This window comes from Protopterus annectens, chromosome 8.part1 (assembly GCF_019279795.1).
Source record: "Protopterus annectens isolate FY-2018-M chromosome 8.part1, PAN1.0, whole genome shotgun sequence".
NCBI classification, from domain to species: domain Eukaryota; kingdom Metazoa; phylum Chordata; order Ceratodontiformes; family Protopteridae; genus Protopterus; species Protopterus annectens.
This window is the reverse complement of record NC_056742.1, coordinates 165,436,331-165,452,121: the sequence shown is the minus strand read 5'-3', so window position 1 is coordinate 165,452,121 and position 15,791 is coordinate 165,436,331.

Here is a 15,791-nt window from a genome sequence, read left to right as displayed (position 1 = left end):
ATATCTAAATTCTCTCTGAGTTACTACTACTAAATTCATGTCTTCTATACCAAATATTTTTATAACTTTCTTTAGAAATCTACTGTCTTATGCTATATAAGGAACCAACATGGGGAAATTTGCCCTCACCCCCACTATAGTGCGATCTTGGAGTTGATATATTTAGTTAGGGGTGGTGTGGGGGATGCAGCCTTCTCAATTGAGAGGTGAGGTGGGGGGTTGGTTTAATATGCTTCAGTTTGTTTATTTTGTAGTGTTTGCCAACTGGTTCCTTTCCTGAAGTAAAATTCTGGTGATCTGACCATTCTGCATAGTCATCTTGTGGTTTGAAATTTCAGAGAAGTGTAATTTCAATAATATAATGCACAACTGTGTAGACCACAGGGAAAACTGGTACTTATGAGCAACAAAGCTGCTGGCTGAGAATCCTAGGAAATCAGAAAAAAAGAACCATGCACTGTAGACAAGCTCAGCTGACACTTCAGAGTAATCAAGCAATTCTAGCTTGTGTAGAAATCAAAACTTCTTTATTGAAAAACAAATAGATGAGTGATTTTGCCCTTAAACAAGCTTCATCAAATCTAAATCCAATTTACATGACATGCAGTATTTATCTGCTTTAAAAAAGACCTCATTGTTAATTAACTTAAGCTGGGGTCAAAAATGTTTGTTACAGGCTGTTCATGCAAGCCAGAATAGAATAAGTCTCATCTTTCATAACTGTTCGTCATATCTACTCCTACTGTTTGCTAATAGATTATAGATTACGTGCTGTATTCCTATCCTATGTGGCTAGTGTCTAATTGATATGAATACTTTATATAAATCTTGTCCTAGCTATTTATAACTATTAGTACATCATTGTATCTTTGATGGGATAAGTAGATGCTATTTCTCATGTTTACATGGGGGGCAACAAGTACTACAAATAAATGTGACAACCAGTCAAATTAAAATCCTAAAGTGTTATACTGTAGTAATCATAACTGCTGCTAGTCAGGATAATCTGGCTGAACCTGTAACTGGGAGCACCTCAGGGATGGCCTTAGATCAACTGGTGCCTCCAGGAGCTGTGAAGGTCTGGATGTTCTGCAATGCATTTCATAGTTTATGGTTTTGAAAGAGGACTTAAACTAGTCAGGATAATCTGGCTGAACCTGTAACTGGGAGTACCTCAGGGATGGCCTTAGGTCAGCTGGTGCCTCCAGGAGCTGTGAAGGTCTGGATGTTCTGCAATGCATTTCATAGCTTATGGTTTTGAAAGAGGACTTAAACTGAGCAAATCTCTGAAGAGTCAGTTACTTTCATCCAGACAGCCTCCACCACCAACTGCCTCTTGTCTGTAAAATTCAGACATCTGCTTGTGATAGAAGAGGAGGAGCATGTAATGTAGTTCACACAGACAGTAGCCATACATTAAATGTACTCCAAGTTGGTTCACACATTTCACATTAGTCCTGCAAAGCCAAAGTAATGAACAACCAACAGCTGGCAGATAGCCGTTTCCATTCAAAGACGGCCCTAACAATTATAGCTACTTGTGCATATTTCAGATGTCCATTTGAGTAGTCCATCTTGTTACATACAAACACCTAGCCCTAAAAGTCAGGAAGAGGATGCTTAAACTGAATAAAGAACAAGCGGTCAATTACTTTCAACAGATAGCTCCAAACCTCACTCAGCAGTTAGTGTTATTTTACATTGTGATAAAAAATACAGCTTGTATTGTACTGGTTTATATTTCAGCCTGTCAACTTCGATGCAAAAAATAACCAAACATTTAAGTATTTCAGTTTGCTTCACAGAAATCATTTTAATCCTGCATGTGTACATTAGTCCTCCAAAACCTGATAGCAACTGTTTAAACTGAGAAAACAAGAGGGTCATTTACTTTCTATAGACAGCCCCTAACCAGCAACTATAGCTAAAAATGACAGTCATCTACTGTATTTGAAAAAAAAAACTTACTTTAAACACCCCACAGTCTGTGCAATAGCAAACCACTCCTCCTCCTCCCTCCAGCCAGTCATGTCCTCCATTATTTTTGTATTAAGATGGGTAGTATAATGTCCACTGGGTGGTTTCTGTCCGCCTTCCCCCTCACAGGACCACAAGGGTTTTAAAAGTGTGTTATCAGCAATTGATTTTGTATATATGGAGGGAATGCTGGAGTGGCAGAAGTCCCCTTGCTGCACAAGGGCAGTCATGTCTCAACATTAGTCATTTAAAGCAACTCTCAAACCCATGAGAAAATAGTGTGAAATGTTTGTATTGCATTTCAGCTTTGTTCAATGGAAACAGTAGCCACACAGTAAAAGTATTCCAAGCTACTTCACATAAATCACATTAATTCTGCAAATGCACAATAGCTGTGCAAAGCCAGACACAGGTTCTTTAATCTGAGAAAAAAAAGGTGACTTACATTCTACAAACAGATCCCAACCCCACCCAGGAATTATAACTAAACATGACAGCTATGGGTTATATTTCGGATTCCTATGAGTTAAATGAAAACGCATTATGTCAAATGCGTTTTCGTCGACACATGTAGAGCGAACAGACAAAACAGCGAAGCGACTGTTCAGCAAATTTTTTCCCTAGGAAAAAAGTCGCTTGACCGCTTCGTTGTTTTGCCGTGTTCTGAAGTGTAGTGTGGTCTCTTGTCTGGTATAGCTCCCGAGCGTGATTGTGCAACAGTTACTGACCTTAGGGTTAGGGTGCAGGTTAAGGTAAGTGCATATGTATAAAAGTGTTTACTGTTGTATATTTTATGTTAAATGTATGGTTGAGTTCCATGTGTATGTGTTTTCAGTTGTTTACTTTTGTTTTCGGGGGGTAGAGTTAGGGTTAAGGTAAGAGTGCATGTATTTGGAGCTGTTTATGTGAATGTGTGAGAGTTACTGACCTTAGGGTTAGGGTGCGGGTTAAGGTAAGTGAATATGGTTTAAAATGTTTATTGTTTTTTTTGTTAAATGTATGTTTGGGTTATATGCATATGTGTATTTAGTTGTTTACTGGTTTTTGGGGGGCTATAATTAGGATTGGGTATGTGTGTATGTGTTTGGAAGTGTGTAATGTGTTTTGTTTTTGCAGGGGTTGGAACAGCGATTTCTTTCCCTAGGAAAGAAATCTCTGTTTTTCGGACTCGACATTTTCAGCTTTCGCTGAAAATGTGTCGATGTAACATCGTTCGCTGTTTTAAGCATTCGATGTTGCAATATAGACCCATTATATTTCATCTTAGTTCCAGGGAAACAGTAGTGACATGAAGTATTTCAAGATGTTTCACACAAATGACAGTAATCCTGCAAATTTAGAATAATGATAATGATGAAAATGCAGCCATTAGTTATATTCCCCTGAAGACAGCTCAGAATTTTATGTAGAACAGTTTTTTTATCAACAAACATTTTCTGGGAGGCACAGAGCTACCGGGGGGGAGGGATATATATATATATATATATATATATATATATATATATATATATATATATATATATATATATACTATATATATACACACACACACACACACACACACACACATACATACACACACACACACACACACACACACACACACACACACACACACACACACACACACACACACACACACACACACATATATATATGAGGAATATGACTCTTAATAAAAACTGGACAAAGTTAAAAATAATGGGGGTGTAAAATCAGGGACAGATTATATACATGCATATACTTACCTTAGACATCACTGAGCTTTTCTTTGCAACAGGTTCTCACTTTTGAATTTGTTGACTTCTTCCTCTCTCACACCCACAAAGTATCTGATTCACTAACTGTACAGGTCTGGGTAGGATGAGCAGGAGGCCAGCAAATGGATTGGCAAAAACTACAGCACTTCTTCCCTAGGGTGCTATTCCCACCGCTCTAGCAGGGGTGCTTTTCTGGTATTTATTTATTTATTATAAAGCAACCTTTTCTTTACTGCCAAAATAAATAGATAAAAAATAAGTAATTGCTGAAAAAGTGCCACTGCTAGAGTGGTGCCCTAGGCAGCTGCTTGGTTGGCCAATGACTAAGGCTGGCTATGGAGCACATACCTTGTATCCTTTATGTCAGGAGCATACCACGTTTTCTATGACAGGATGAATTCAACTTTCTAGTGATAAATCAATTATAAATGTGATTAGAGAGAAAAGAAAGGGCTCTGTCTGTGCTAGATCTAAGATACATTGCAGCATTTCTAACACAGTGAACCAAAGGGTCCGTATTACATAATCGAACGCTTAAAAAAGCAAACAATGATTAATCGACCCCATGTAAGTGAAAGCTTACAATGTCGAAACCTCAGAACAGCAATTTTTTTTCCAAGGGAAAAATATTGCTGTTCCAAAAAAAAAAAAACTGTGACCCCCCCCCACACCCCCCCACTTAAATATACCAACTTCGAGATCGCACTACAGTGCCAAAAACAGCAGGGAAAGAATTCGCTTAAAAGCTGCTTCGCTATTTTGTGTTTTCGTTCTTTTACATTTGATCAGGATGCATTCGACAGACTGTGTCTTCTGTCACGTAATAGGAACCCAAACCAAACAGGATTAAAGGAGGAAGGAAATAGCTGATTTCTATTTAAGTTTGTTCCATTTAAATGCTGTCAAAACAAGTACATTATAAGGGTTTGTCAGTGACATATGCCATAAGTACTAGTTGCCACAGTAGTAATAAACAAACTTTAATAAAATACAGTTGGATGATAAATCCGAACAAGATCACACAAACATACAAAATAGAATAAAATAAAAAATCTTCGTGAACCAGAAGCACGTATAGCTCCAGACTGAAAATATAGCAAACCTGATGTCTTTAAAAGGTCATTTGCACATATCCCATGTTGCCCCTAATACAAGTGGTTTAAGGAATCACACAGTGGAAAGTCTAGCTTTGCTATATTTTCCTTCTGGTTTTTACTGATTGGGCCAGATTCACGAAGGCTTGCACGGAGTCAAAGAGTATTGTAAGATGGCAGACAGCCAATATGTCTGCCGAGCGATCCAGCAACAGCCAGCAGGGGCGTGCATGAGACCTCCTAAAACTACTCTTGCACGGACAGTGTTATGTTATGCAAATTACCTCATTTGCTGCTGAAAGCTATGCAAATTAGGTAAATTTGTGATCCAGGAAACACAAACCTGTCCGTGGAAGAGTAGAGTTATTTGCAGAAATGTACTCTGTTGGTAACAGAGTACCGTTCTGCAAATAGCAAAACGGAGCTATGACAGCTCCAAATAAAGGATGCATCCAGTTGAGGAACCATGCCAATGGCCAAATATAAGGCCACTGGCATTTCTATCGTTTGAAAATTAATAAAAATCTAAATTTTTTTTCCCCAATCTCCGATGTTTAAGTGTAGTGCAGCGCCACGCAAACGTGCGGTGCTTTAAGAACCAGAAAATAAATAAAAATAGGCAAAAGTAGGCATTCTTATTAAAAATATTATTCTGCCATGCAGGTGAATGGCAGGCTGAAGACAACATGGCTACTGAGTAGTGGTTGCTAAGGGGGGAAGCTCAGTTTGAAAGATGTAACCAAGCATTAGTAGGCAATCCTATGCAAATGAGGATAAGGATAGTGAATCCCAATTTTCCCTGGCATGTGAGCCATGTCCCTAGAGTGTAAGTGTAGGAGTAGGGGAGTAGTGGAGTAGAAGATAGGTGACATCATGAGGGGGTATGTATGAAAGACGTAAGCTTATTGGAGCAGAGTGGCTTGTGTTTGTTGTGAGTTACTCCGGATTGGAAGAGGCATGTCTACAGTTGTCCTAGCTGAAACCCAGAAACCAAAGGTGTATGCCATCGATATCAATGAAATTTCTTGCAAACGTGCTTACACCATGTGCGCGCGTGCACGCGCCTGTAAACCTGTGTAAGCCTGTGTGCGCGCATGTGCACCCGTCTAAGCCTGTGTAAGCCTGTGTGTGCAGATGTGCCCTGCCTAAGCCTGTGTAAGCCTGTGTGCATGTGTGTGCGCTCATGTGCGTGTGTTTGCGCTTGTTTGCGCGGCACTGCCCCTTGTGGAAACAGAAAGGGAAAAGGAAAAAAAAGAAGTAGTAGGAAGTCAACCAAGGAGAACTAGCAGAGCTGCCAGGTGAAATAAATCAGAATCAGCCAATTACACAGGCAGTACACTAGCCCAGCCCAGCCCAGCACTTAAAACTCTGCAAACAACATTCCCCCATGTTTTTCTCAAAAACACTGCAACACTGCAGTATACAAAGAGAGTGAAAACTTAAAAAGCTTAACTCAGACAAAAAAAGTTAGGGGCTGCCATTGCTATTATAAGCCAACATGTGCAAGATGCTGAGGGTGGTGCCATTGCGAATGCTGCTGAGCAACCCACAGTGAGGAGACAGAGAAGAGTGTACAGACCCAGGGTAACCTACCAGGGGCTACATGAGCTGGAGATAGTGGAGCGCTATAGAGTGGACAGAGACCTCCTGCAGCAAATTGTTGAGCTGTGCAGGCCACGCCTCACACACAGAACCAACAGAGGGGAACCCATCCCAGTGGAAACCAAGGTATGTGTTGGCCTACGAATACTAGCAACAGGTACCTTCCAGAGACCAACTGATGATATGATGGAGATTTCACAGGCATCAGCATCCAGGGTACTGCACCAGTTCCTGAATGCCATGTCAGCACATGTCGGTGATCATGTATATTTCCCCAATTCACGTGACGCATTGGCCAGCAATATGCATCTCTTCCAGCAAATATCAGAATACCCTGAGGTAGTGGGTGCAATTGACTGCACGCACATACACATCAAAACACCAGCCAGTGAGCGGGGAAGGGCCTACATCAACCGCAAGGGCTTCCCCTCCATCAACTGCCAGGTCATGTGCGATGCCCAGGGCATAATACTGAATGTGTGTGCTGGCTGACCTGAAAGCTACCACAATTCCCATATCTGGCATCTGATGCAGCTGTACCAGACATTTGCCAATGGGGACATCCCTGACAGTCACCTAGTGGGGGATGCTGGATACGCACTGGAGCCATGGCTGATGACACCCATCAGAAATGCACACACACCTTAACAAGAACTCCATAATGAGGCACATGCACAAACATAAAATGTAATTGAGCATGTGTTTGGGATGCTCAAGTCATGGTTCCGGTGCCTGGACACATCTGGTGGAGCCTTGCAATACTCACCAACTACATGTACCCAAATTGTCATGGTATGTGCCATGCTACACAATATGATCTTGTGAAAACAGCTGCAGCAGGAACAGCATGGGGCAGGGCCAAACCCCCCCCCCCATTGCCAAGGTCGACTCGGAGGAGGAACAACCTGAGCCTGCCCCAGTAGGCAGAAGGAGGCGTGCCCAGTATGTCTTGGCCTTGGCAAAGACGCAACGCATAGCACATATACTGGCTCAGTAGGAACCCTGGAAATTATACCTCTCTCTGACTCACACATAAAATAAAAGGGATGCCTAACTTGACACTACCTGTTTTCAAACATGTATAGGGAGTGTACTATGTGCATTTGACATAGGCAGCCCTGCAGCACCACCTGAGGCATGATTGCCATGTTTTAAGCAATATAAAGCAGTGCTAAGCAGCTTTTACCACTACTTAGTATATGTAAACAAAATTGCTCGCTCTAACTAGCGCTACGTCGGGCAACGTTGAGCAATGTTGGGCAAGGTCTGGAAAAGTCGGGCAAAGTTGAGCAAAGTCAGTTAAACATGCTGATATTTGCTTTACTGTTCTTTAAGCAGTCTGGTCTGCCCGGCATGAAAATAAAAAGCAGTGACAGGGCTCGAACCCAGGATACTGTGCAATATAGTTCACAGTACTGAACCACTCAGCCATGACAGCATTTCTGTGGCACAGACACAGCAGGACAATTGTACACTAATGCAAACACAAAGAAATGCTGTATCATGCCCCTAAAGAGGCATATGGGTAACCTGCCCCACAGGCCTATGCAGACAGAGAACAGCAGGCCAGGCAGTGTGATGTGGGTTGGGTAGGCTATGAAGTTGCAATCTAATATACGTGACATTGGACGCTAAGATCTGTAGTACAGTAGTATGCCTCAAGCCAGTACGATAGGCAACAGTACAGACTGAAATGGTGTACCTTACATAGTAGTGCAAGCCTAGCAAATGTGTATAAGTAGCAGGTGAACCCCTCATCCTATGTACACCCACAGTAACAATCAGGTGTGCCCCTGGGTAGAAATGTACAAAGAATAGCTGTCCCCCCTGTATGTAGAAATGTTGATAAGTCTATGCAAAGTGTCTCATGGAAGCCCTGCAGGCACAGCATGATCCCTGTTGATTTATGACACAAAGGTGAGCCCTGCAGTAAAAATACAACTTGATTTTCCACACACATATAGTATAAATGTCTATACCGGGCATGCTCACACACTTCAACAAATGTAGTGGATTTCATTCAGCAACACACTGAAAGGTCATACTAGGCATGCTAACACACTTAAATAAACGAAGCAAATGTCAGGCAACAACATACTGAAAGGTCATACTGGGCATGCTCACACACTTAGTCCATGTCTGAGTACAGCAGTGGGCCACACATATCTTGCAGTTGCATGTTTTACCCCAGGAACCTGTCACTATTCACCAATCCTGCCTTGTGCACACAGTTATATGAAAACAGACACATATAATATATTGGAACCCTGTCATAATCAAACTATGTACCACAAGTAATTAAGTTGTTCACAGAAAGTGAAAAAGCAAAGAATATCAATAAACCTGCAATCAGTATGATCAATAAACAATGTGCACTCCAAATATTATCCAATCCATGTTCTGGCAAAAGAATCTGTGAAGGAGTCCATAGAGAACCATGACGCTTCCTTCCGCTATGTCATAAATAGCAATGTACACTCATATATGTCCTGAGTCAGTGCAAACTGTAAATGACTGACATTGCCAACATCCTGTTAGACAGGCTCATACATACATATCCCCCTCTCACTGACAAAAGGCCCTATCATCATACCTGGAGATTGTGAAAGCACAGATATCACATATAGAATGGATAAACAGCTCCTTCCAAACCTGAAAACACGGCGTCTATGGGATTACATTGTTTCCTTGCTGTATCATAAGTGAACTCCATAACAAACAGACCCTGCACCTGAACAGTCTGTTGAGCCTCACCCACTGTACAGGATATGAAACTGTTGAATGTGTTACAGCAACATTTGGCACACTCCACAAGTGTTGGTGCACAACAGACCATGGGAACTATTGTCTTATAAGTCAATTAAGCCTGATCTGCAAGGCCATGGAGTCCATCATGATGGAACTCATAAACAGAGCTATTGGGAGCCTACAAACACCCAACCCTACCAATTTCGGTTTGGTCATGGGCAGATCATGGTTCCCAAACCTGCTAGACTGTTTTCAAGGCAACCCCCTAGGACATACATCAATGAAATGAGCTGCACATGTCCCACATAGACCTTGAAAGCCCTTTGCCAACATCCCAGACACATGTCGTATCCACAAAATCAACAACCTGTGCATAAATATGTCTGTCATCTGATGGATTGCCAACTGGAGCACAGATAGATCACACAAGGTAAGAATTGTGGTCTCCTGTACAAGCTGGTAACAACTGCTGTCCCCCATGGCTCAGTCCTGGGTCCCCTCCTGTCCGGTGTATGCTTTTCAGAAATTCAGTTAAACACACGAGGGCTATGTTTAGCAAAGTTTGTGGATGACTGCCAAAAAGTTGTCATAATCGATGTTTGGGACAACAGAGACATCCTTAAACAGGGTCTCAGTCAGACAGATGTGGTGTCAAAGTTATGGCCTCGAGCTACAGTCATACAAATACCACATAGGTGCCAACACCATAAATATGGAGGTGATAACAAGGGATCTATGGACAAATGTGGATAGTCATCGCTACTTCCAGAAACACATTCACAAAGTGGTCAGAAAATCATGCTATGTGTTCCCACAAACTGACAAGGTCTTTGCATGTAGGTCAAAGGAGGTTCCCTCTACTCATCAGTCATCAGACCCGTCAGAGAGTACCACAACACACTTGCGATGAATCTGACTAGGCACATTCAGCAGCTGGAAAGACCACTGAAGTACCTCAACAAGAGGATTACTGGCCTAAAACAGTTGCCCCATGCAACAAGACTAAATTTAACTAAATCTGTACTCTGTTGCATACTGTCTACTCAGAAGATCTCTGCCCAACAGACAGGTCCATATCATGGCAACACTCAGATCTGCTCTGAGTTATAGATCAATGGCACTAAATATACAGACCCAACTGATTTTGACAATATTTTGGCAGATAGGATCAATTTTTACTTTACCCCCTCTCTCCCATGAACGAGCACATCTCTATAATGGAAGTCTGCAAAGTTGCTGTCATCATGGCTGCACAGGTAAAAAACTTTCTCCAAAGCCAGTATCACAGCATTCATGGGACCAGATATCTTCCCAGGCTGTGTTCTACACAAACTACAGAACGAACAGGCACCACACTGACGTACCATGTTCAGTCATAGCCTCACCTCAGGCTTTGTGCCTTCTGAATGGTGCACAGTGATGGTTATCCCACTACACAAGGGTGGAGACACCACAGACCCCAGGAACTAGCACCGCATTAGCCTGATGAACCTGCTCTTCAAGGCCATGGAATGTATCATCATACAACTTATAAAAAAAGACATTGGTAATCTCCAAACTCTGGACCACAACCATGTTGGGTTTGTAAAATGCAGATCATGTCTCCTAAACCTGATAGATGACATTGAAGCAGTCACCAGAACCATAGACAAGGGTAAGGTGGTTCGCACAACCTATGTAGATCTTGGCACTGCTTTCAACACCATCCCACACTCTGGAATTATAGATAAACCCACTAAACTAGGTACAAATTGCTATGTCACAAGATGGGTTGCCAACTGGCTTACTGACAAAACACACACTGTGAAAGTAGCGGACTCCAAGTATGACTTTGGACCAGTGATGAGTGCAGTACCACAGGGTCCAGTCCTGGGTTCTGTCCTGTTTTGTATCTACTTCCCTGAAGTAAACTTTAACATGGAAGGTCTGTGGCTAATGAAGTTTCCAGATGACTGCAAACTAGGATTGTAAATACTAAAGATGTGGACATCCTACAAAAGGGCCTCACTGAGACAGATGGCTGGTGTCAAAGCCGTGGCCTCAAGCTCAGTGCCAAAAAGTGCATTGTCATCCCCTTTGGTAAAAACTCTGTAGCCATGAACTATAGGTGGTAGTATACTTAACACTGAAAGTGTGATGAGACCTTGGGTCACAGGTGAACAGTGGACACACCTGTGATAATCACATCCTCACAGTAGTCAGGAAATCCTTCTATGTGGCACACCTCATCACAAAAGGTGTCTCATGCAGAATAGAAGAGGACATTGTTCCCCTCTACTCATCACTCACTAGATCCATAATAGAGTACAACACCCCTTTTGCTATGTACCTCACAAGACATCTACAACAACTGGAAAGCCTGCAGCAATACCTCACAAAGAGCATTAGCGGCCTGAAATACATGCCATACACAGACCATCTCAAAATGCTCCAGCTGTACTCTCTCACATATCACCTACTCAGAGGTGATCTCTGCCTAACATACAAAGCTATGTCAAATACAGAGCTGTTGGACATGCTCCACGTAAAACACTCACAATCCCTCTGATCTTCAGCCCCAAAACCACAAGTGAAATACAAAAGGAAGGGGTGTATCCATTTACCTTATGGATACCCACACCTTTAGGTTAGTGGCACAGCATGAGGCCTTGGAGACCAGGCAAGTGCAACTAACACTGGGCAAAGCTGCTTATCAGATTGTAGCCTGCTACAGATCACCTACCTTGTCTCTGGAACCTCACTCAGTATTCCTGAGAACAGTGGAAAATATAAAGGTCCTATCAAACACCATTATATGAGGAGATTACAACTACCCAAACACTGAGTGGAAGAATTACTCGTGTACAACGTCCTTTGCCCAATGTTTACTAGAGTTTAAAAACTCAAACGCCCTGGAACAGCTGGTCACCACACCCACTAGAGGTGACAACATACTAGACCTGATCATCACCAACATGGGATACCAGTGTTCCACAACAGAGATAAACCCCTCACTGGTAATATCAGATCATAAAGTAATCACACTGGACATCCACATCCTGCCCCCCCCCCCAGTCAAGTAAACCACTGTGAAGACATTTTCAAAAGCAAACTGCACACTTCCCAAGACCAAAGTGGAAAGTTCCAAAGCCCCCTTGCTCTAGGATAATGCTATACAATCTGCCAAATCATTTACAAGTGCATTCTATGAGCATCTACAGGGATGCATGGATCGAGACATCCCAAATAAAACCAAGATGCACTCCTCCAAAAATAAGAAACCAGTCTGGTGGTCGTTGCCCATAAATAAGCTATACAACAGAAGGAGGAAACGAACACATGATAGAGCAAACTTCACAAAAGGAAAGGCATCACTGATCATTATTAGGAAGACACAATGATCATTCATAAAATAATCCAAGGCCAGTTTCCAAAGACAAATCACCAAGGAATGTAAGAATAACAACCACAAAGCCTTCGTTAGCTATACCAAACATTTAGGTGGCAACTTCCAAATATGCTGTCAGCTACTGAAAAATGGCAAGAAATACACTGGACTAACTTACATTGCCCACATCCTGGAGAACAAGTTCAGTGCAAACTCCCCCCATCACCCCCAAAAGGGCCTGTGTCCATCCCAGAAGAATGCAGAGCCCCAGACTTCATGGACATGCAGGTAAAGACAGCCCTCCCCAAAGCTAAGAACACAGCATCAATGGGACTGTATGGTGTCCCAGGCTGCATCTTACACCAGCCCCAAAAGGAACTACACCCTCACCTACATTCACTGTCCAGACTCAACCTTACCACAGGCTATGTACCCAAAGAATGGCATACACCAACAGTCATCCAGCTCCACAACGGGGGTGCCACAACAGAACCTGGAAACCATTTCCCTATAGGTCTTCTCAGCCTGGTCTGCAAAGCTATGGAGCAAATTATCATGGAACCCATAAACACTCACTAGATCCAGACACTGGACTCTACCCAACTTGGCTTTGTTAAAGGCAGATCCTACCTCCTAAACCTAGTTGACTTATTTGAAACAGTTACCAAGGACATGGATGGAGGTGAAAGTAGTCCACACAGCCCACCTGGACCTCACTAAGGACTTTCGACACCATTCCCCATTCTGTCATCATGGACAAGCTTACTAGCTTGAACATTAACAGCTATGTCACAGGATGGGTGGCCAACTGGCTCACAGATCAAACACACATGTTCAGAGTTGTGGGTGCCATGTCCGACTCTAAACCAGTCACAAATGGCATCCCATAGGTCTTGGTCCTGGGACCCCACCTGTTCAGTAGATACTGCTTGGAGGTACAGGCAAGCACGGGAGGAGTATGGCTGAACAAATTTGCAGATGGCTGCTAACTGTGGTCCATAATCAACTCTAGGGCTGACACAGACATCCTCCAGAAGGGTCTTACAGAGACAGATACCTGGTGTCAAAACAATGCCCTCAAGCAGAATGCCAAAGAATGCATAGTCATCCCCTTTGGATAAAAGAAAGTGCACACAAATTACCACATAGGTGGCAATCCAGTATGTACGGAGAAAGTAATTATGGCCCTGGGGACCCAGGTAGATAGTAAGCTCTCCTTTGATGATCACATGGCCAAAGTGTTTAGAAATTCCTTCTATGTAGCCCACCTAATGTTACCTAATGTAACCCACTTTGTCTAGTCTGATGATGTCACTATCCTACAAATATACCTGTGGAAAAGAGAACTTGCAGTAATGTGTACAGCGCATTGTGTAAATGCGTACTCCTCTAGTATGATAAAGTAGTTAGGTAGGGGTTTGAATACTGCACTTGACAACTGTGTGTGGTTGTGTGTGATCTCCTTGGAGAGGAGCACCCTTTTGGAGACTACTAAAACACCTTAAAAGTGGTATACTCATCTTTGTCAAGTCTGATGATGTCACCATGCTACAAATATACCTGTGGAAAAGAGAACTCCCAGTAATGTGTATAGCATGTCGTGTTAATGTGTACTCCTCTAGTCTCATAAAGTAGTTAGGTAGGGGTTTGAATCCTGTACTTGACAACTGTGTGTGTGTGTGTGTGTGTGTGTGTCTGTGTGTGTGTGTGTGATCTCCTTGGAGAGGAGCAACCTTTTTGGAGACTACTAAAACACCTTAAAAGTGGTATACTTATCTTTGTCAAGTCTGATGATGTCACCATCCTACAAATATACCTGTGGAAAGGAAATCTTCCTGTAATGTGTATAGCATGTCGTGTTAACGTGTACTGCTCTATTATCATAAAGTAATTAGTTAGGGGTTTGAATCCAGCGCTTGGTGAGTGTGTGTGTGACACTGGTGGTCAATGTGTTGTGGGTTTTGCTTTTACTACTGTATGACATATCACTATGACAACAGTATGTGCATTGCATATGTCAGGTAGCTGTGTAGCAAATACATATACGTACATGTGACCTCAATTATTTCAAAGGTGGGAACCCTGCTTTCTCCATGAACACATCTGTTATCTTTGCCAGAGTCTGCTGCCACTTGTGACAAGCCCAGCCACTGCAGTGATCCCTGGCCTAGGTAATCCGTGTCACACACACTCATTACGGTTTCTATTGAATAGTGTGAGTGAGGGTTTATGCCTGAGGTATATTTTAGACCTGTTCAAACACAGAAAAATCTGTCAATGATGGCTATTCATAATAGGTGTACAACAACCTTTGTGGATATGAATGCAGAGCCCTTATTGCTTATGTGATCCACTGAGGGATTTCAAAATACCTTTGGAAATGTGATTACCAAAGGAGAGATTATGTAACACTTGGCTGTATGTACACATCGGTACCTGTTCAACATGTTGGGGGCTACTACCTATGTGGTACTGTGGGGATACTATGTTTTGTAAAAGTGTATGACTATGCTTTAGTTGGCTTATAGCTTTACAGCATGGGTTTGACAACAGGTATCTGTCTGTATGATACCCTTGTGGAGGATGTGTGTGTCATCTGGAGAATGCATTATAGGCCACAGTATGCATTTCCAGACGTGGACGGACATATCCCTACTGTGTTTGCTTGTACCTAAGAGAGCTATATGCCAAACCGGAGTGGTCCCAGGAATGGGTGCAGGTGAATACCACTGGTTACTGGCATAGTATAGTACCTGAAGGATCCAAATATTACTGTGTGTTCTACATCTGTGTGTCAGTTGTCAAGACATCATCTAACAATTGTTTATGGTCAGGCTGTTGACGTTATGTATACTACCAGAATGCAAACCAATGACAGATAGTAACAGTATCACCCACAGCACAGTGTCAAACCATGTCATACACACATGTGTACCCAAGTTCCAAAATGTGTGTAGTACAATGCATACTGGCCACCAATAGAAACTATGGAGTGTTAACACTGTGTAATACAGGGCATGTCACCCTGCCCATGTGTCCACTATGCACGTGCATGCAGACAGTGCACTTCCACCATGTTTACAAATGTACACCTGCAAATCTGTGCTGCACACATCCCACATGTACTGTCCACTCTCTAACACATGCTGCCAATACCACACACACCAGCCAAGTGGCACGTGGGCAGACAATGCACTATTGGAATTAACAATGGTGTAAACAATACTACATCGACAATCATAG